The 22,058-nt window shown below is 45.7% G+C and overlaps 1 protein-coding gene across 4 annotated transcripts in view; it reads left to right on the top strand.

Annotated features, from left to right (window-relative positions):
• Positions 1-1,635: 1,635 nt before the first annotated feature.
• The window catches only part of LOC119969528 (extracellular sulfatase Sulf-2-like), a 433,021-nt gene continuing 412,598 nt past the window's right edge, over positions 1,636-22,058 (top strand). For 2 of the 4 annotated variants that reach the window (XM_038803243.1, XM_038803242.1), the window contains exon 1: positions 1,639-2,196. The gene's annotated coding sequence lies outside the window, so the exon portion shown is untranslated. Of the gene's footprint in view, positions 2,197-22,058 lie in introns of all 4 variants that reach the window. The other 2 variants (XM_038803237.1, XM_038803240.1) reach the window with 2 other exon arrangements.

Below are 22,058 nucleotides of genomic sequence, written 5' to 3'. Positions count from 1 at the left end.
CAGGCTGAGGTTAGGGGAACAAGACAATATTGCAATATTACGTACAATAGGAAGATATGACATTCAGGTAATGATAATGTTGAGTGTTCCGATAAGAAGAGGCTTGGGTAATAATAATGTAGAATGGTAATATAAGATGGATTGATAGGGTAATAGAAGCATAGACTGTTACACAATGCAGTATGAGCTCAGGTTCAGGTAACAGTAACTTCGAATTTTACATGCCATAAGAGCTTGAGGTTGGATGGGGGGGTGGGGGGTGGGGAGGGATCTGCTGTGATGCATATGGAAGAGCTCCTAAATCAGTAATATTGCAATTGCAGCTCTGAAAGGGTTGCATTACATCTCGTCTCCCAGGGAACAGTGAGATAGAGTAGCTTGTGTATAATTAGTGTAAGCACTTCTTACAAGTACTGCCAGGGCAATGGAGTTATAAGAATCATTGTAATATATTATGGCTAGATATTTTTTCCCCTGAAATAAGATCAATTTTACAGCACCTTTATGTCCTGATCTAAGCCATATTGTAACACAGGGATCGTAAAGAAATGAAGCTCTCTTGAATTATATCTCCTGAGCAAAAAATTCAAATGCATTTCTGGAAAATAATCACCTAAGAACTGTTTTAGCAAATGCTGGAAATGTAAGTAAAACCGTCTGCACATCTTTAGGAACCTTTCACCTAAAGATTTTTAAAAAATTCCCGACTGCCTGGTGTGAGTTACTTAATCTGTACACCAGAACATGTTTGTTCCTGGAGAGTTTCAGACAGGTGGGTGGTTAGAGAGATTGCTAATTACACCCACAGGAAAATATCTGGAGGAAAAGAAGCAAATATCCAACATCTATCTTAGCGACAGCAGACATTCCTTTAATATCCCACTCTTTGAACGTCGAATCTCCCAGACAGCTTTGAAAGCTGACGTGTGTGCTGTTTTGTTGTACAGCTGCAAAAGTCAGAAAATGTGTTGCATTCTCTGAAAATTGTCAGGTAGGTTCAAGAGAAATTTGTCGGAACCGCTCAATATTTACGATGAAATACAACTGTCTTTTATCCTGCAGCAAAACTTGATCGTTGCACGTTCTCCATTAAACCATATAAGCTGGCGCAGCCCTAATGCGGGCGCAACTGCTCTCCAACAGTGCTGACAAACTGGCAATAATGATTTCACAGACCGTTTTAAACCCAGCCTGAAGTTGTCCCCCCCCCCCCCCCCCGTGGTGGTGCAAAGCTGCCTCCCTGCCAATATTCAGTAGCTCACCCTGGGTTACAACTGAGGACCAAGTTCACCTCAGTGGTTCTGTCTTCTGCTTTGATCAGGAGCCACACCTGTCTTAAAGTCTCGGTGAAACTGGTTGAAAAGATTCACTGTGTGGGGAAAATCTCACAATCTGTACTCCAGCAAACTACACGCCGTGTGTCCTGCTGCAAGCTTATTTGCGTGATCCACATTCTACTTGGGTAGTCATGTAAAATGACTGATGCTGGATTCATTGACAGATTAATGCTCTGTTTTACTGCCAGGGATTTATAAAACAGCGCGGGAAACGCATTCATTCATTCACCTGTACATTTTACCACTCATTTTTTTTTTCTTTGCAGAAATGAATGCCTTATTTCTTATATCGGGGGCGAATTCAATAGGTTCTGCTGGAATCATTTAAACCAGCTGTTTCCTGGCGAATAAAGTAAACCCTGCCCCCGTGTCCAGAAGAAGCAGCTGATCAGATGGAAATGTCTGCTACAGATGTACTGTGAATGCAGCAATATATTCAGCCAAGAGTCTGCAAGGTCCTTTCAGCGCCGGCAGATTGGGGCTGCTTAAACACAGCCGATCCACTGAGTAACTTTCCCCACCTTAACGTAGCTCATATACCGATTAGCTGTGCAAGGTACCAATCATAGGATTCTGGAGTGCTTTAGATGGCAATCTACGCTCCGCCTCTGCTTCTGGGAAACACCCAGCCTGCAGCTTTCAACTGGGTGCAAACAGAGTACAGTGACTAATCCAGGCGTGTTTCAACAGATGGTTAGAGCTGGCCTAATTCAGTCATTGCAGTTGAATGAGGTTGAGAGGCGAAGCCATTGAGAGCCCCTTTCGGAGCTGTGTGGTCTCCGAGCTTGCTGGCATTGTTAAGAAGATCCTGTTTGAGAAGCCCCGTGTCCCAGAAATGAGAGAAGCCTGACTGATAAAGGTAGTGTGAACTGCTGCAGTTTCATGTTTTACTTTGCGAGCCTGGGTGCTCTGTATCAGTGTTGTGCACCAGGTTGGTTACAGTTACTGGAAGCTTATACCAAACTTAAAGTAAGGTAGTGTCATTCAATGAAAATAATCATTTTGTAATGAATATTTGAAGCAAACCCTGCATGCAATGTCTTTCTTTTCTCTTTTACAATGTTTTCACCATTCTTACTTTACCTCATGACGTATGGAACCCCAGTCTGATATAACAGTAACCAAAATGAATGAATTGAGTTAGCAAAGCGTATAATTTACTGTTCCGGTACATTGTGAATCTATATAAATAGTATATTTTGCTCCCTTGGCAGTGAATTGTTAATTATGGATTGAAATTCTGGGTACTTATTTGGTCGTAGTTACAGAACAGTTCAAGATATAGAACTTGACAGGCTTTGTTCCTTTTATTCATTTTGTGGGCTCTTTAAGTGTAATTTCTTATGAAATTCGAATTAATGAGCAGCGCAAACGATCAATTCTGTGACATTGAGGAACAATGTTAACCTTTCCAAAACTCTCTGAACCTGTCCTCTTAGCTGCTGTATGGAAATATATATTTGGTCTGCGTAAATCTATACAAACCCAATTTACACAACTTGTACTCTGCTGCTGTATTCAATTCATTTACTGCTATATATGGATCTTAGGAGCACCGTTTTCTTTAATTTGTGTTTCAGAAACTTGTTGAAAGGCAGCTATTTGTCACTAGTAATTGTGTGTTTCTTCATCTTGAAATTAGATTTTTAAGTAACCTTTTGTACTGTGAGTACTCTAGCAAAGGTGAAATGTTTGTATTTTTTTTCCAGTTAAGGGTCAATTTAGTGTGGCCAATCCACCTACCCTGCACATCTTTGAGTTGTGGTGGTGAGACCCACACAGTCACAGAGAAAATGTGGAAACTCCACACAGACAGTGTCCCAGGGTGGAGATCGAACCCGGGTCCTTAGAAACGTGAGGAAGCGGTGCTAACCATTGCGCCACCATGTTCATATTTTTAAAGGAACTACGAATGTTTGATCATCATACAATCCTATTTCAATTTTTTAAACCATGCAATTCGTCTTGGGCAAATAATATAAAAACTTTCTTTCTCATTTGTGTAAGAGGCAGAAGGGTTCAATGACCAAAATGCATTAGTATAGTAAGATATAATAATGAGTTTATCTAATAATTATCTGTCCCACGATCAGTAGGTTTTATGAGGTGCATTAGAGAATCAAATGTGAATGTATGAAGAAACATAGGGGAACCACACTTTCAAAGGAAAAGATTCATGTTTGGTTTGGTGCCTCCTTTTTAGCCGAGTTTTGACATAATATTTGACCATTTGGAAATAAATTGCATCATTAATATGAAGTTGCTGGCAAAGCAAAAATAATCTCTTGAAATCTTGCATTCCAGTTTTTTCACAATCTGGAAGTACTGACTTCTGCCTTGAATGCCTGTGTCCCAAGGTACAGATCACATCTCACAGAATGCCTGTGATTGTGCTGGGATTTGGTCTGGTTTTGTTTATTAACTAAGCTGCCATTGATCTATGGACTGAATCCAATCTGAATACAGTGCCAGAAACACTGGACAGTTTTTTTTTCAATAATGCACCAAGACTCCTATACATGACTTAACTATATTTCAGAAACACATTCAATTCTTGCTGATATATTTACCCACTTGTACAGATATTTGCACGCGCATTGTGCCTGCATCAATTGGGATGCATGCGGGACCTACTTGAATAATGAAATGAGACTAGCTTTGCCCAGCATATACACAAAAACGTATTGTATGTGCAGATTACATCCAGGTGAACTTCCAGTGTAATGCAAATTCATTGTGAATGTCAAGAATCGTGATTTTGTTTTTAAATTGAGGCAAATTGAGACAGGATAGGCACTGATTCTCCTGTAGATTGGGTCATACAAAATAGTTAATCCATTCCTTCTGTGGAAGATGGGCTCCTACCTGCTGGAAGAGTCCCCAGATCTTCTGTGCATGTTAAATCAATGGCTCCAACAGTAGTCAGGTTGCACGCAAAATTGATTTAAATATTAATGAGGCAATTTGAATAGTGCATGATTTGCACAAAGCCAAAATTAGAATTCTGTGCACATTGGGGATTGATTACTATATCCCCTAATGTGTATCTCTGAATAAAAAGGAATTTTGCCATTGTGGTAAAAGAAGGGAAAGTACAGTGTGATACTGATGCTGCATTTTAATCTTTCTTCTATTTCCGTGTGTCAATAGACAGGCAAAATCTCTGGTGTAAATTTTCTGGAACTTGACTTGGCCACTAGAGGGAGCCATTTGTCACATTACACTGTTGTCCTAATGGTACAGTTATTCTCAAAGATCACTTCCTGTTGACCATCATAATGGCCATGGCCATATCCATGGTTATGACTGTAGAGTAAATATCTTGATATGCAGTTTACTTCACAACAGTCTGGATGTTAACCCTGGGAATCGTGCTCCACCAGACCCCAACAAAAATGAATTAAAACTGACCCTTTTGGGGTCCCTTCTGCTCTACTTTTGTATTGTCTTGACATGGCAAGATGATTCATTCTTGTGTCATAGCACCCCAATTCACATTTAATGGAACTTCCTGCCTGAAATATGAGGTCAGCTGCTTTACCGTAAACTCTGCAGCAAAAATGCTGGCAGCAGATCATCATTGTTAGTGTAGAGGGAAGAATATTGACCTTGTTTTGAAGCTGATGCTACTGCTTTAGTTGTGATTTTGGTTAACCTGGGCTGAAATGCTGCATTTGGGCACAGACTGCTTCGATCTCTGTGGTGACACGAATAGTGCTGAATGTTGTGCAAAAGGTGAAGTGTTGTGTTACTTGCACACGTTTATGTGGTTTAGTTGATTAGCATAATTATGCATAACTTCATGTGTAGGTTTGAATGTGAAAGCGACACAATTGCCAGAATAATTAAAATTGTAGAACCTGCTGATAGCATAAGAACACAAGAAATAGGAGCAGGAGTAGACCTTCCACACCATTTTTCTGCCCGCTCCCCCATATCCCTCGATTCCCTGAAACAGCAAAGATCTGCCTATCCCAACCTTAAATGTATTCAATGATGGAGCATCCACAGACCTTCTTACAAACTGTTGAGTGAAGCAATTGAGTGAATATAAATAAGGGAAAGTGTTAAACCTTTTTATTCAGCAGGATTGGGCGATTCGGCCCATCGTGTCTGCTCTGCTGTTCAATCATGGCTGATATTTTTCTCATCCCCATTCTCCTGTCCTCTTGCCATACCCCATGATCCCCTTATTAATCAAGAACTTATCCATCTTTGTCTTAAAAACATTCAATGACTTGGGCTCCACAGCCTTCTGCAGCAATGCGTTCCACTAATTCACCACTCTCTGGCTGAAGAAACTCCTCCTCATTTCTGTTTTAAAGGATTGTCCCTTCAGCCTGAGGTTGTGCCCTTGGGTTCTAGTTTCTCCTACTAGTGGAAACATCCTCTCCACGTCCACTCTATCTAGGCCTCTCAGTATTCTGTAAGTTTCAATGAGATCCCCCCCTCATCCTTCTAAACTCCATCAAGTACAGACACAGAGTCCTCAACCACTCCTCATATGACAAACCCTTCATTCTGGGGATCATTCTTGTGAACCACCTCTGCACCCTCTCCAAGGTCAGCATAGAAGCTGGTAAAGGTTCCAACAAAGACATGATATGAAGTGATCGAGAGATGGCAATTAAACAAAATGAAATCTGTTGCCATGGTGAAGAGGCCAACAACAGTTTTCCTGGTGTGGCGTTTAGATTCCTCAGGTGTAGGGAGGACAGTGGAAATAGTAAAAGAAATGGAAGTACTGGCTGGCAGTCACAGTTGAGGAAGACAGGATACCATGTGTGCATGAATGTCATACAAGAGTGTTTAAAGGAGTGGTGATGAAGACCAGTGATGTCCTTGCTACAATCTGCAGGAAACAATTATAAAAATGTACCCTGGCAATGGTAATTAAGAATGCAAACACCATTTCCATTCTAAACGTCATCAGGATGGGCTGGGAAACCAGTGAGCATTGGATGTCCTGTAGCTGAAGTATAAGAGGACATTCTAAGAGATGGAATATTGAAACACCTGAATTGATGTAATATGATAAGGAGAAATGTGAATGAATTTATTGGAGATATTTTCTGCTTAGCAAATTATTGTGGTTCTTTGAAGAAGACAAAGGTCTTGTTGATAACAAGAATTCAGAGGGTGTGTTATAATTAGACATTAGCGAGGCATTCGACACTGTTACAGAAACAGTCAGTCCACAAGAAATAGGAGCCAGGTTTCTGAGCTGAATTGAAAATTGGCCAAGTCAGAAAAAGTAAAAGGTGGTTGTGAATGGAACTGTGTTGAATGGAAAGTGGCGTCACTGGCAGTGCCACAAGGATCTGTATTGGGGTCATCGTTGTTTACAATGTAAATAAATGATTTGAAACTTTGGACAGGAACAAACTTTTCTCTCAAGTTCATAGATGGCATTTGATTTGTGCTGGGTTGGGGGAATCAGGAATAGTGAAAAAGTAAGCAGAAGATTGAATAGGTTTGAAAGGTGAACTTGTGTAGCAATTGATATTTAATGTTGACATTTACAAAGTAACGAGATTAAGAAGCACCAAATAGGTATAATAATCTTTATTAGTGTCACAAGTAGGCTTACATTAACACTGCGATGAAGTTACTGTGAAAATCCCCAAGTCGCCACACTACGGCGCTTGTTTGGGTACACTGTGGGAGAATTCAGAATGTCCAATTCACATAACAAGCACGTCTTTTGCGACTTTTGGGGTAAGAGTGGATAGAATCACTGAAACTAAAAGTCTATTATGTAACAGCAACAAGACTGACTGACTTGATCTATAGAATCCCTATAAAGAACAAGGAGGCCAATCTTGTCAGCACTGACCTTCCAAAAGAGCACTCTGGCTAGGCCCATCCCACCTCCCACCCTCCCATCCCCATAACCCCACACATTGATAATGGCCAATCCACCAAACCTGTCCATCTTTGGACTGCAGGAAGAAACCTAGGCAAACGTGGGGAGAACTTGCAAACTCCACACATTTACCCCTGGCCGGAATGAAACTGGGGTCCCAGGCACTATGAGGCAGCAGTGCTAACCACTATGCCACCGTGCCGTTGGGGTTTATAGCCAAAAATATAAAGCATAAGTTCCAAGAGTTAACAATGAATTTGAATATGGTGAGACCTGAGGTGCTATGTACAATTCTGGGGCGGGATTCTCCGGTAAACGGCGGGCGGGGCCGTACCGGCGCCAAAGAGTGGCGTGAGCCACTCCGGCATCGGGCCGCCCGGAAAGTGCAGAATCCTCCGCACCTTGGGGCTAGGCCGGCACTGGAGTGATTGGCGCTGTGCCAACCGGCGCCGAACGGCCTCTGCTGGCTGGCGCGGGTTGGCGCATGCGCAGGAACGCCAGGTGTTCCCAGAACCGCTGACATGATCCCTGCGCATGCGCAGAGGGTTTATTCTCCGCACCGGCCATGGCGGAGCTTTACAGCAGCCGGCGTGGAGGGAAAGAGTGCCCCCACGGCACAGGCCCGCCTGCAGAAGGGTGGGCTCCGATCACTGGCCAGGCTACCGTGAGGGCCCCCCCTGGGGCCAGATCCCCCTATGTCCCCCCCCCCCCCCCCCCCCCCCCCCCCCCCCCCCCCGAGGACTCCATGGCCTGCCCGCAGAGCCAGGTCCCGCCGGTAACAAAGTTGTGCAATTTACACCAGCGGGGCTGGCCAAAAACGGGTGGCCGTTCGGCCCTTCACGGAGCGGAGAAGCGCCAGGGGGCCCTTGCCAACAGCCCCCGACCAGCGCGGCGTGATTCCTGACCCGCCAAAAAACCTGCACCGGAAAATTGAGCATCAGGCGACGGGGCAGGATTCATGCCGTCCCCCCCGGCGATTCTCCAGCCTGGCGGGGGGGTCGGAGAATCCTGCCCAGGTCCCTCAAATATAGTAAAGATGCCCAATAAATTGAAGCAGTTTATAAAATAATAACAAATGGATAACACTGCAGTCTCACGGCGCGGAGGTCCCTGGTTCGATCCTGGCTCTGGGTCACTGTCCGTGTGGAGTTTGCACATTCTCCCCATGTTTGCGTGGGTTTCACGCCCACAACCCAAAGATGTGCAGCGTAGGTGGATTGGCCACACTAAATTGCCCCTTAATTGGAAAAATTTAATTGGATACTCTAAATTTGAAAAAAAAATAATAACAAAGGTAACACCTATCTTAAGACATCTAAACTATGAACCTGTGAAGGTTTACCCTGAGGAAAAGAAGGCTCAGGAGAGACACTATTTAAGGCTGTTCCAGCAATATGTAAAACTGAACCCAAATAATATGCCTGAGATTACCACAGATTCCAGAACCGTGTTCAGCTGGACGTTTAGAAAAGGAAAGGTGCACCCTGAATTTAGAGTAATTACCATATGTGATTATTGTCCTTGGACAAAAATGTTTATCCAAGTAGAAATGCTGATGAGCTACCCTTGAGACCCCAAAGTTATTTTTTCTTGCAAATAAATGGACAGTTCAAAGCACAGCTGTTTCCAAGCCAACATTCTCAACACTTTTCTGGGACTTTGGAGACTCACATTCTTTAATCTCTAATAATCAGAAGAGGCCAGATGATTTCCCTTCATTTTACCTTAAATACAATCCAAAAAATAAACAGGTTCTCTGAAATTTCCAGTATAACTTCAGCGGAAGATCAACAGATCTCAATTTGAACATCCGTTTCGGCATTTCTCGAGGGATCCTACAGATCATCTGCCAAAGTTACAAAAGCATGTAGGGAAAATCCCTGTGGCAGTTACAAGGCAAATATGCTTTTTAAGAAAAAAAGTCATTTAATTTTTTTAATGTGTGCTGTCTGAGTGTCATCGCTGTGACTGTATCTTTTCCGTGGCTTTAATATTCTTCCAATATTAACCAGCAATGCAGAGAATGCTCAGCTTTATATCAGTATGAAATCAGATATTTTTCTTCAAGTTTATTTGCTGCCCTCAAATCTTATGAGAATCTGAAAAGAAATAAACTGGGCGTTTAGATAGTCAACCCGATAAGATCAGGTCTAATATGTGAGTAGCAAATGCCTCTGAAAACAGGAAGTCTTGCTATCAGGTTTATTGTAATGTAACCTTTCACAAACATAGGTTTCCTCCTTAGTACGTATCATGAATCTAACCTTAAGCGACCTCCATTCAACCAGCCGCTCCCTGATGTTCTCCTGTTTACAAGTCATTGCTTTTGTTGGGCGAAGATTTAGGCTCATTGGAGTGTTGGCAATCATTGTCTCAGGCCGACATTAAAAACTCCCAAGGCATTATTTCAAATAAGGCCAGAAGAGTTCTCTGCGGTGTTATGGTTTTTAAAAAAAAAAATCGCCCCTCAATCAACATCACCAGAAACAGATTGTCTGTATGTTATCACATTGCTGTTTATGGGACCTTGCTGTGCACAAATGAGATTTCCTACATTACAATAATGACTACATTTTAAAAAGTTAGCTTTAAAGTGCTTTGGGCCATCCTGGAGCCATGAAGGGCGCTACATCGATGTATTTTTGTTACAGCCTATTCCCTCATTGTCTTATTTCAGTCTTTAGATAGGAGCTTCTTATTAAACAGTCCAGTATCTTTAGTAAATCTTCAGTAAATTTTCTTTGTTCTTTAGTAGACCTTGGAAAATAGGAGACAGGTTTAGATAAAGGATCTGGATCGGCGGAGGCTGGGAGGGCCGAAGGGCCTGTTCCTGTGCTGTAATTTTCTTTGTTCTTTGTTCTTTACATTATGGAGTGATTTTGTGAATATTCGCACCCGGTTCAAAGTTTTACTTATAGACGAGTGTAATGCGTGAACTTGAAATATAAGTCTAAATGCCAGGCTCATTTTTAATATGCTAGTAAAGTACTGGGATTTATTTTGAGGTACAGATTTCAAAAGTCATCTTCTTAAGCAGCCCCTCGGAGCTGAGGATGACTTGCTTCCACACAAAGAATGAGTTTTTAGGTGGTTGAGGAATTCAATGCACAACCTAAAGTCTCTGTTACAGATGGGGCAGATGGTGGTTGGGGGAGCACGTGGGTGGTGTGCCTGGGTTGCCACATGCTCTTCTCGCTTAGCTTCAGCTTAAGGTGTTCAGCTCCTTCCTGAATGCTTTTCCTCCACTTCAGATGGTCTTGGACCAGAGATTCCCAGTTGTCAGTGGGGATGTTGCATTTTTAAGGTATTTTTAAGCGTGTCCATGAAGCGTTTCTTCTGCCACCTGGCTTGCCAAGTTGAAGCTCCGAATAGAGCTCTCATTTTGCGAGACTCATGTCAGGCATGTGGACGATGTGGCCCACTCAGCAGAGCTGAGCGAGCATGGTCAGTGCTTTGATGCTGGGGATGTTGGCCTGAGAGAGAACACTGACGTTTGTGTGCCTATCCTGCCAACGGATTTCCAGGATCTTGTGGAGGCAGCACTGGTGGTACCGCTCCAGGGTTTCGAAGTGCTTGCTGTACATAGTCCACATCTCTGAGCCACTTGGAGGATGGGTATCACATACTGCTCTGTAAATCAAGAGCTTGGTACTGTGTCGGAGGCCTTGGTCTTCAATTCACTCTTTTCCTCAGGCGAACAGACGCTGTGTTGGCACACGACGACAATGTTGAACCTCGTTGTTGATGCCGGTCCTTGTTGACAGTAGGCTCCCAGGGAATGGAAAGTGGTTCACATTGTATAATGCCTCATTGTGGATTTTGATATAACTGGGGGACAGTGCTGTGTGACAGGGCAGGTTAGTAGAGTCTTTGTCTTAGTGTAAGGCCCATGCTTCCATTCGCCTGAGGAAAAGAGTGAAGGTGTTGACGATGACTTGGAGCTCGGCCTCCAAGCGTGCACAGACACAAGCATTATTAGCATACTCTAGCTTAATGACAGAAGATGACACCATCTTGGATCTAGCCTTTAGGCAGCATTGGTTGAATAGATTCCTGTTTGTTCTGTAGTTTAGCTCCACTCCAGCGGGAAGCTTGCTGAGGGTAAGATGGAGCATCACAACATCTGTGCGATGACGACAACCTTGCTTGACCCCAGTCCAACCGCGAATTGGGTCCATGATGGATCTATTGGTCAGGATCACGGCTTGCAGGTCATTGTGGTGCAGGCGTAGGATGGTGACAAACCTTTGGGGGCAACCTCACAGTTGACAGTGTTGAAGGCCTTTGTGAGGTCAAAAAAGGCTATGTACAAGAGTTGGTGCTGTTCACTGAATTGCACTTGCAGTTGGCGCACGGTGTTGTGCCCCTTAATGAGCAGAATCCACATTGGGACTCTTCAGCCACGGGGAGAAGGCGAGGACCCTTGCGATGATCTTCCATGTGGCCGACAGCAGGGAAATTATTCTACAGTTACTGCAATCAAGCTTGACACCTTTCATGAAGATGGACACAATTACAGCATCTCTGGCATGTTCTCCTCCCTCCAGATAAGCAAAATGAGGTTGTGTTTTCACACCAATAGTACTTCTTCATCATGTTTTAGTTCTTTAGTGAGGCTTCCATCTGTTCCTGATGCCTTGTTGTTCTTTAGCTCTCAGATGGCCTTTTCCACCTTGTGATGGGTTGGGATTGTGCTGAGTTGGTGGTAGGAAGCACGATGCAGGATGGAATCAAGGATACTCACGTTGAAGGTGACGCCCATTTTGAGATCCTCAAAGTGCTCCTTCCTGCGGGCGCTGAAGGAACATCTCTGTTCATTCTTGGCCAGCAGTGGGGAGGAACCTTGTATCCTTGGGCCATAGGTAGTCTTGACTGCTGCAGAATCCTCCAGCGTCATGGTTGTTGGCTAACTGCTGGATTTACTGCACTTTCTCCACCGACCGTCTGTTCTTTAAGTTGTGTTTTTTTTTTGTTGGACCGCAATCTTCAGTGGTCTATAAGAATTACGTTCTTGCTCTCGAGTTGGGTTGCTGATTTGGGTTCAGGAAAGCCTTGCACTTGCAGTTTATCAGCTCCTGGGTCTCCAGGTCATTCTCATCGAACCAATTTTGATGTTCCTTGTCAAGTGACCCAACATCTCTCCGCACGAAGGTGCTAATTATGGGAGGCCTTAAAGGCAGACCAGACGTTGTGGACATCCTGCTTCACTGGGTCACCAGCAGTTGTCAGATTGGCGGAGAGGCATTAGCTCAGTAGACTTTCTTATCAGGGTCTTTGAATGCTTCAACATTGTTTTTCCTGGGACATTGTTGCCGTTTCCCTCGCTGCTTTGGGGCTTCATTGAGGTTGATCACAGAGCGGGTTAGACGGTGGTCCATCCAGTAGTCATTGGTTCATTCATGGTGTGGGTGATATGCACATCCTTGCAATCCCTCGCTCGGACAATTGATGTAGCCAAGCAGGAGCGAAGGTGTTGCCATGATGCCTTGTACTTGTTCCTTTGATGGAACAGGGTGTTGGTTGTGACAAGGCTGCCATCTAGGCATTTTCTCAGGACCGAGGTACCATTGGTGTTGGATTTCCCTACCCCCCCCCCCCCCTCCCCCCCTCTTTACACCTCCCCAGAGGTGTGTGCCTTTCCAAATCTGGCTTTGAAGTCACCAGGGAGGATCAGCTTGTTGCTTGCTGGGATTCTGACCAATGATTGTTTGAGGCGAGAGTAAAATTCCTCTTTGGACTCATCTGTAGCTTCCAGTGCTGGGGTGAGGACTCTAATGCACTGGTTCTGGGTTTGGATGAGCTGAAGAGTCCTTAAGTGTTTGCTTATCCCATGAGGGGTATCATTTCAGATGGGCAACCAGTCAGTTTTTAATGTCAAAACCAATCCGATGGAGGCACACTGATGTTCTTCTTTCCAGAAGCGGGTATATTCAACAAATTGTTTCTTGAGCTTGTTTATCCCTGGCCCTTGGATCTCATCTAGGGCAATGTCAATGTCACAATGCCTGAGCTCCCAGGCAAGAATAACAGTACACCATTCCTGTCGGGCACAGTGGGGGTGGACATCCAGTCCAAAGATGTACAGATTAGATGGATTGGCCATGATCAATGCATGGGGTTATGGGGATAGGACAAGGAGTGGGCCTAGGTATGGTGCCCTTTTGGAGGGTTGATGCAGACTAGATGAGGCAAGTTGCCTCCTTGTGCACATGAGGGATTCTATGAGGATCTTTGCATTCCAGGTCTCAAACCTTAGCTATGTAAGATGCCTGTGCGTGATTTCTTGTAACGTGGGATGGTCATTGTTATAAATGCAATTGCTCAACATCTTGGTGTTAATGATCCCGCTGCTCCTCTCTCACTGTGAATGGTCCCATTGCTGCTCCTGTCTGACTGTGAATGGCCCCTTTGCTGCTCCTCTCTCACTGTGAATGGCCCCATTGCTGCTCCTCTCTCACTGTGAATGGCCCCATTGCTGCTCCTCTCTCACTGTGAATGGTCCCATTGCTGCTTCTCTCTGACTGTGAATGGCCCCTTTGCTGCTCCTCTCTGACTGTGAATGGCCCCATTGCTGCTCCTCTCTCACTGTGAATGGCCCCATTGTTGCTCCTCTCTCACTGTGAATGGCCCCATTGCTGCTCCTATTTGACTGTGAATGGCACCTTTGCTGCTCCTCTCTGACTGTGAATGGCCCCATTGCTGCTCCTCTCTCACTGTGAATGGCCCCATTGCTCCTCTCTCCCTGTGAATGGCCTCATTGCTGCTCCTCTCTCACTGTGAATGGCCCCATTGCTGCTCCTCTCTCACTGTGAATGGCCCCATTGCTGCTCCTCTCTCACTGTGAATGGCCCCATTGCTCCTCTCTCACTGTGAATGGCCCCATTGCTGCTCCTCTCTCACTGTGAATGGCCCCATTGCTGCTCCTCTCTCACTGTGAATGGCCCCATTGCTGCTCCTCTCTCACTGTGAATGGCCCCATTGCTGCTCCTCTCTCACTGTGAATGGCCCCATTGCTCCTCTCTGACTGTGAATGGCCTCATTGCTGCTCCTCTCTCACTGTGAATGGCCCCATTGCTGCTCCTCTCTCACTGTGAATGGCCCCATTGCTGCTCCTCTCTCACTGTGAATGGCCCCATTGCTGCTCCTCTCTCACTGTGAATGGCCCCATTGCTGCTCCTCTCTCACTGTGAATGTCCCCATTGCTGCTCCTCTCTGACTGTGAATGGCCCCATTGCTCCTCTCTCACTGTGAATGGCCCCATTGCTGCTCCTCTCTCACTGTGAATGGCCCCATTGCTGCTCCTCTCTCACTGTGAATGGCCTCACGGCTCCTCTCTCACTGTGAATGGCCTCAATGCTGCTCCTCTCTCACTGTGAATGGCCTCAATGCTGCTCCTCTCTGACTGTGAATGGCCCCATTGCTGCTCCTCTCTCACTGTGAATGGCCCCCTTGCTGCTCCTCTCTCACTGTGAATGGCCTCAATGCTGCTCCTCTCTGACTGTGAAGGGCCTCACTGCTCCTCTCTGACTGTGAATGACCCCATTGCTGCTCCTCTCTCACTGTGAATGGCCCCATTGCTGCTCCTCTCTCACTGTGAATGGCCCCATTGCTCCTCTCTCACTGTGAATGGCCCCATTGCTCCTCTCTCAGTGTGAATGGCCCCATTGCCGCTCCTCACTGACTGTGAATGGCCCCATTGCTGCTCCTCTCTCACTGTGAATGGTCCCATTGCTGCTCCTCTCTCACTGTGAATGGCCCCATTGCTGCTCCTCTCTGACTGTGAATTGCCCCATTGCTGCTCCTCTCTCACTGTGAATGGCCTCTCTGCTCCTCTCTGACTGTGAATGACCCCATTGCTGCTCCTCTCTCACTGTGAATGGCCCCATTGCTGCTCCTCTCTCACTGTGAATGGCCCCATTGCTCCTCTCTCACTGTGAATGGCCCCATTGCCGCTCCTCACTGACTGTGAATGGCCCCATTGCTGCTCCTCTCTCACTGTGAATGGCCCCATTGCTGCTCCTCTCTGACTGTGAATTGCCCCATTGCTGCTCCGCTCTCACTGTGAATGGCCCCATTGCTGCTCCTCTCTCACTGTGAATGGCCCCATTGCTGCTCCTCTCTGACTGTGAATGGCCCCATTGCTGCTCCTCTCTGACTGTGAATGGCCCCATTGCTGCTCCTCTCTCACTGTGAATGGGCCCATTGCTGCTCCTCTCTCACTGTGAATGGCCCCATTGCTGCTCCTATCTCACTGTGAATTGCCCCATTGCTGCTCCTCTCTCACTGTGAATGGTCCCATTGCTGCTCCTCTCTGACTGTGAATGGCCCCATTGCTGCTCCTCTCTGACTGTGAATGGCCCCATTGCTGCTCCTCTCTCACTGTGAATGGCCCCATTGCTGCTCCTCTCTCACTGTGAATGGTCCCATTGCTGCTCCTCTCTGACTGTGAATGGCCCCATTGCTGCTCCTCTCTCACTGTGAATGGCCCCATTGCTGCTCCTCTCTCACTGTGAATGGTCTCATGGCTCCTCTCTCACTGTGAATGGCCCCATTGCTGCTCCTCTCTGACTGTGAATGGCCCCATTGCTGTTCCTCTCTGACTGTGAATGGCCCCATTGCTGCTCCTCTCTCACTGTGAATGGCCCCATTGCTGCTCCTCTCTCACTGTGAATGGCCCCATTGCTGCTCCTCTCTCACTGTGAATGGCCCCATTGCTGCTCCTCTCTGACTGTGAATGGCCCCATTGCTGCTCCTCTCTCACTGTGAATGGCCCCATTGCTGCTCCTCTCTGACTGTGATTGGCCCCATTGCTGCTCCTCTCTGACTGTGATTGGCCCCATTGCTGCCCCTCTCTCACTGTGAATGGCCCCATTGCTGCTCCTCTCTCACTGTGAATGGCCCCATTGCTGCTCCTCTCTCACTGTGAATGGCCCCATTGCTGCTCCTCTCTCACTTTGAATGGCCTCATGGCTCCTCTCTGACTGTGAATGGCCCCATTGCTGCTCCTCTCTGACTGTGAATGGCCCCATTGCTGCTCCTCTCTCACTGTGAATGGCCCCATTGCTGCTCCTCTCTCACTGTGAATGGCCCCATTGCTACTCCTCTCTGACTGTGAATGGCCCCATTGCTGCTCCTCTCTCACTGTGAATGGCCCCATTGCTGCTCCTCTCTCACTGTGAATGGCCTCATTGCTGCTCCTCTCTCACTGTGAATGGCCCCATTGCTGCTCCTCTCTGACTGTGAATGGCCCCATTGCTGCTCCTCTCTGACTGTGAATGGTCCCTTTGCTGCTCCTCTCTCACTGTGAATGGCCCCATTGCTGCTCCTCTCTCACTGTGAATGGCCCCATTGCTGCTCCTCTCTCACTGTGAATGGCCCCATTGCTGCTCCTCTCTCACTGTGAATGGCCCCATTGCTGCTCCTCTCTCACTGTGAATGGCCCCATTGCTACTCCTCTCTCACTGTGAATGGCCCCATTGCTCCTCGCTGACTCTTCTATGTGGTGGTTACTGCCTCTGGGTCCTGAAAATTAATACAGATACATGAATCTTGTATAGATTTCTGGTCAGACCCCATTGAGATTCCATGCACAATTCTGGTCTTCAACTATAAAGAAAAACATAGAATCGCTAGGCGTAGGAGATAAGTTGGAGAAAAAAATATTCATCAGATTGGGCCTTTTTCTGTGGGAACGAGAAAACTTGTTGAAAAAAATGGAAGAATTGATAGTTATTGTTAAAATCCAGAATGGAGGACAGCACGGTGGCGCAGTGGATTAGCCCTGTTGCCTCACGGCGCCGAGGTCCCAGGTTCGGTCCCGGCTCTGGGTCACTGTCCGTGTGGAGTTTGCACATTCTCCCTGTATTTGTGTGGGTTTTGCCCCCACAACCCAAAGATGTGCAGGGTAGGTGGATTGCCCACGCTAAATTGCCCCTTAATTGGAAAAAATGAATTGGGTACTCCAAAAAATCCAGAATGGGTTGGCAAGGTAGCTGCAAAGAGGAGGAGCTAAATTTTCCCCTTAGCTGGGTTGAACCTGCCCTCTGCACCTTTGATGTTCTTAAACCTGATCCATGTGTAACTTCAAACAGCATTTCTGTCTTTTTTGTCAGGTTCGCAGTTTGCGAGTCGTGCTGGTGTGTGTGAGAAGTGTGGCTAGAGACTGTCCCACCTCAATACACCCAACACAGTATCCCAGTTCTCAACAGTGTTTAAAGGCCTCCTACCTCACCATTCGCCTTCCTCACCCCCGATCTCTCTCAAGCCCATTCCCTATGCCAGCGCATGCCCCTCAAATTTCCCATGCTGTCTCTATGCCCCCATGTATCCTCCATGTCCCATTAGATCACCCATATCCTCCATGTATGATTGGACAGGGGCTTTTGCCATCTGGTGAGAAGATTAAAATGATCTGTTGGCTGGACAGCTGGTTTGTGATGGAGAGAGAGGTCAACAGCGCGGGTTCAATTCCGGTATCGGCTGAGGTTATTTGTGAAGGCTCGCCTTCTCAATATTACCTCTTGCCTGAGGTGTGGTGATCCTCGCGTTAAATCACCACAAACAAGCGCTCCTCCTCAAAGGGGAAAGCTGCCTATGGTCATCTGGGACTATGGTGACTTTACTTTACCCTCCATGTATTCTCCATAGCCACTCACCCAGTATGCAGGATGTACAGATTCCATGCAATGTCAATGGAAAATATCTTTCACTCCATGGGGAAAAATAAAGCATTCACTATCTAATAAAAGCTCCATATCATTGAAATGGAGAGAAGCAAATTCTGCAATGTAAAAAAAAACCCTTGTAATGCATGTAATTCTACTAACTTATGTCAACCAATCAGGAAACACATTAAACATCTTTACAACTTCTTAAAACTGTCATTAATTCTCAGATGAATGTAACACCTGATGTGCTGAAACCTTTTTAGTGCTTGAAACTCAGCCAAGCATTGATAATATCCACAGCTGTCTTAACGATAACCTGTTCTCTCAGAACGAATGAGCAGAATGTGTTCATTTCAATTTCAAAGCAGTGTCCTTGTCAATCAATACAACACTGCAGGTTGCTAGATTTTTTTTCAATTGTCAATACCAGCTACTTTTATTCAGCCACAGCTATTTAAATTACAGTAGAAAAGGTGACAGCACAGGTTAACAGGAGATTTTATAACATTTTTCACTGCATTATGCAGCTTTCATAATTGGAAAAGTATTGAGTATTGTAATTCATGTGAACAAATACACAAGGTTGTCAATATAAGGGTCAAGGTGTCTTTCAAGGACAGATCCCTATGGATCACTGCATTAAAAATGCATCTACATGTTTTCCTTAGTCGCTCATGGGATGTGGAATGCCTGGCTTGTCTAGCATTTATGCCCATCCCCAATTGCCCTTGAGGAGTGGTGGTGATGTGCCTTCTTCTTGATCTGCTGTTGAACATTACAGTGCAGCATCTAATTGCGACATTTGAAGACCTGAAAATAATTTACATTGTCCTTTCAGAATGTTCCAGACTCCTCGGCAGGCTTTCCATTTTCTATACACACTACCAAACCTCGCATACTTTTAATCGGTGGACAATCCATTTCGGCCTCCTCCTGAGGTCCCCACCATCATAAATACCTGTCCTCAGCCAACTTGATTCACGCCACATGATGCCAAGAAATGGCTGAATTCACTGGATACTACAAAGACTATGAACGCTGACAACATTCTCAAGATAATACTGATGACTTGTGCTTCAGAACTAGCTGCACCGATCCAGCCGATCCAGTACATCAAAAGACTGACATCTACCTGGCAATGTTGAAAATAAATTGGCCAAGTAAAGCACAATGATACACAATGTATCATTCGCGGATCCTCAATTACTCAAGCAATCCATGTCCAAATACAGTAAGACCTGGACAAAATCCAGGCTTGAGCTGATAAGTGTAAATAACATTTGTGCTACACAAGTGCCAGGCAATGACCATCTCCCACGAGAGAGAATCTAACCATCTCCCCATGACATTCTATGGCATTGCCATCGCTGAATTTCCACTATCAACAGCCTTGGGGGGGGGGGGGGGTTACCATTGGCCAGAAACTGAACTGGACTAGCCATATAAATACTGTGGCTATAAGAGCAGGTAGGTCAGAGGCTGGGAATTCTGCGGTGAGTAACTCACATCCTGACTCCCCAAAGCTTGGCCGCAATCTACATGGCAGAAGTTCTCCACCACCTTCTCAAGGGCAATTAGGGATGGACAATAAAATTGCAACACCCATATCTAATGAATAATTGAACAACTGAAAAAACAAAAGTTTCCAAAACGCTGTGCCGAAAGTGGTGTATGGAAAAGAAATCCGATTTTTGCCTCTCATTTAAATAGGGGAACCTGACTTTGGTGGGGGCAGGCTTTGCTCACCAGCCATTCCCAATCCACAAATTGGTCAGAGGAAAATTGCACGGGGTTGGGAGTGCAGAGGAAAATCAGATCCCTCAAAAAATAACTTTGTGACCATTCATGCACTGAAATATGCCTCCCCACCCAGATAGAAATTCAGCCCGATATGGTCGACTTGTGAAAGAACCGAAAACTGGGGAGATACAAGATTATTACTAATAAACCCAGTGAAGAGATAAGGAAAAAATGTCTTTACTCAGAGTTGTTAGAACATCAATCTTGCCACCGCAGAAAATGATTGAGGCAAATAGCTTGCATACTTTCAAAGCAAACTAGATGTGTGCATGAAGGGAAAGGGAATAGGAAAATATGCTGAACTTTGAGATAAAGTTGGAATGGGAGAAGCTTGTGGAGTATAAACACCACCACAGTTGAGCTGGGCTAAATATAATGTTTCTCTGTTGTACAGTCTGTGTAATTAGGTGAAGGCTGTGTCATGATATGCAGACAATGATATACAGACAGGCAGCTAATGACCACGGAGAACAGGACATGGCCAATGAGCAGGCAGGACAGTCAGGGGTGGTATCTCACCATAAAAGGCGCAAGGCACTCACACTCCCCCTCTTTCCACTGATGAACATCTACAGAGTGACTCAGGGTGTATTTACAGTATCACACCTCCAGTATGTGGCTAAGAGCTAGTCTGGTTCAGTCAGACAGAGTAACCACACTTAGGTTAGCAGAGAGTCGAACTCATAGAGAACTGTGCTAGCTATGCTACTGGTTCAATAAATCAGACTGAACTAACTTCAAGGTCTGGAGCATCTTTTGGTTAAAGCTGCATCTAGTTGCAGCCTGTGTTATCCCAGAGTACATAACACAACATACTGAATTTAGTCGAGTTTATAAATTCGGATCTCCATTTCATTTTCAGGCCACATAAGTGTGTATCCAATGGGGTCAGGTTTCCGCCTTGTAAATATTATATTGCTTTATAGACAGGCTCTTTTTATCTCACCTCTCTCGTACAGCAAATATACAATGCAACATGCTTAACAAAAAACGAATTCGGGCAAATAGGATATGCTCACAATGTTGCAATAATTGTCTACACTTGACCTCGGCACAAGTGACGCAGTGTCCAACACATTTTGCCAATTGCACCCTCAGCAGAATATCCACACTTGCAGGCATACACATATACATAGATAGAAAAAATGACATTGTACGTCATATTCTGTGTGCGGATACAGTGATGTGCAATAGGTCCTACCAAATGTCCATAAACTGACATTGTTGGCATGATTCGGCGGACTTGGTCCGCTGTCGGACACCTTCAGCGGCTGCAGCACTGAGACACACCCCACAATTTAACGGCATTTTTTTGGGTTTTTTTGGCCTCAGGAAGTTTTTCTCTGGTGAGGTTACACTTAGTGATTTCTTGCTGGCAAGCTGATCTCGCTAGCAAGAACAACTGTTTGCCATTTTGATTGGCAGCTGTGATTTTCTTTCCCCACCCTCGGCTTGAGCCAATCTGGCACCCTGGCAGAGTCACTCTAGCACCCTGGCAGTGTCAGGGTGGCACTGCCAGTATGCCAATGTTCCACTGCCAATGCAGCAAGCTGGCAGTGCCTAGGTTTCCAGGTGCTGGGGGAATGCCTGGATACTGCCCTGCCTTGTCCCCGAACATCCAGGGAACTCCAATTGAGTCAGGTGACTCACGATTGGCTCGGTGCCCAGCGCCCATCCCAATTTGGCCTCTAACGTGATTCACCCATTGCACCAGGATCTGCACCGGGCGCAACAGGGTCGTTGAATTGTGCCCTCTGTCTGTAATTGATTGAGTAAACAGAGTGACATACGTTGTGCAGTACCCTAATTGCTCATATTATGTGTGATCTACTGCAGAAAACAACTTCCTTTTAGGTTGCATTTCTAAAGTGATAAAATGTCTGAAGATGCTTAATAGGAGGGCCGTGAAACAAAATTTAGCAACAAACTACATAAGAAGATATTAGGCCAGATGACTTGGTTAAAGAGGAATGTTAGAAAAACGTCTCCAAAGAGGAGAGAGGGAAAAGGGGACGTGGAGGTTTAAAAGGGAAATTTTAGAGCACGGGCCTCAGCAGCTGAAATCTTGATCACCAACAGTGACGTGATTGACATAGGGAATACTCAAAAGGCCAGAGTTAGAGGAGAGCAGATACCTCGCAGGGTTGTGAGATTGGAGGAGATTACAGAGATAGGAAGGGAGGAGGCCATAGGGGGATCGAAAGCAAAGGTGAGAATTTTAAAATCAAGACCTGGCTTAACTGGGAGTCAGTGGAAGTCAGCAAGCATAGGGGTGAAGGGTTAACATGATTTGGTGCCAATTTGTACCCGAGTAGCAGAGTGTTATAACCTGCACGAGGCCCTCGGGGGGGGGGGGGAGGAGGAGGGGGGGGGGGGGGGGCGTCAATT

Source organism: Scyliorhinus canicula, chromosome 7, assembly GCF_902713615.1.
Source record: "Scyliorhinus canicula chromosome 7, sScyCan1.1, whole genome shotgun sequence".
NCBI classification, from domain to species: Eukaryota; Metazoa; Chordata; class Chondrichthyes; order Carcharhiniformes; family Scyliorhinidae; genus Scyliorhinus; species Scyliorhinus canicula.
Note: the sequence above shows the minus strand (reverse complement) of the source record. Positions and strands in the feature narration are given on the sequence as shown.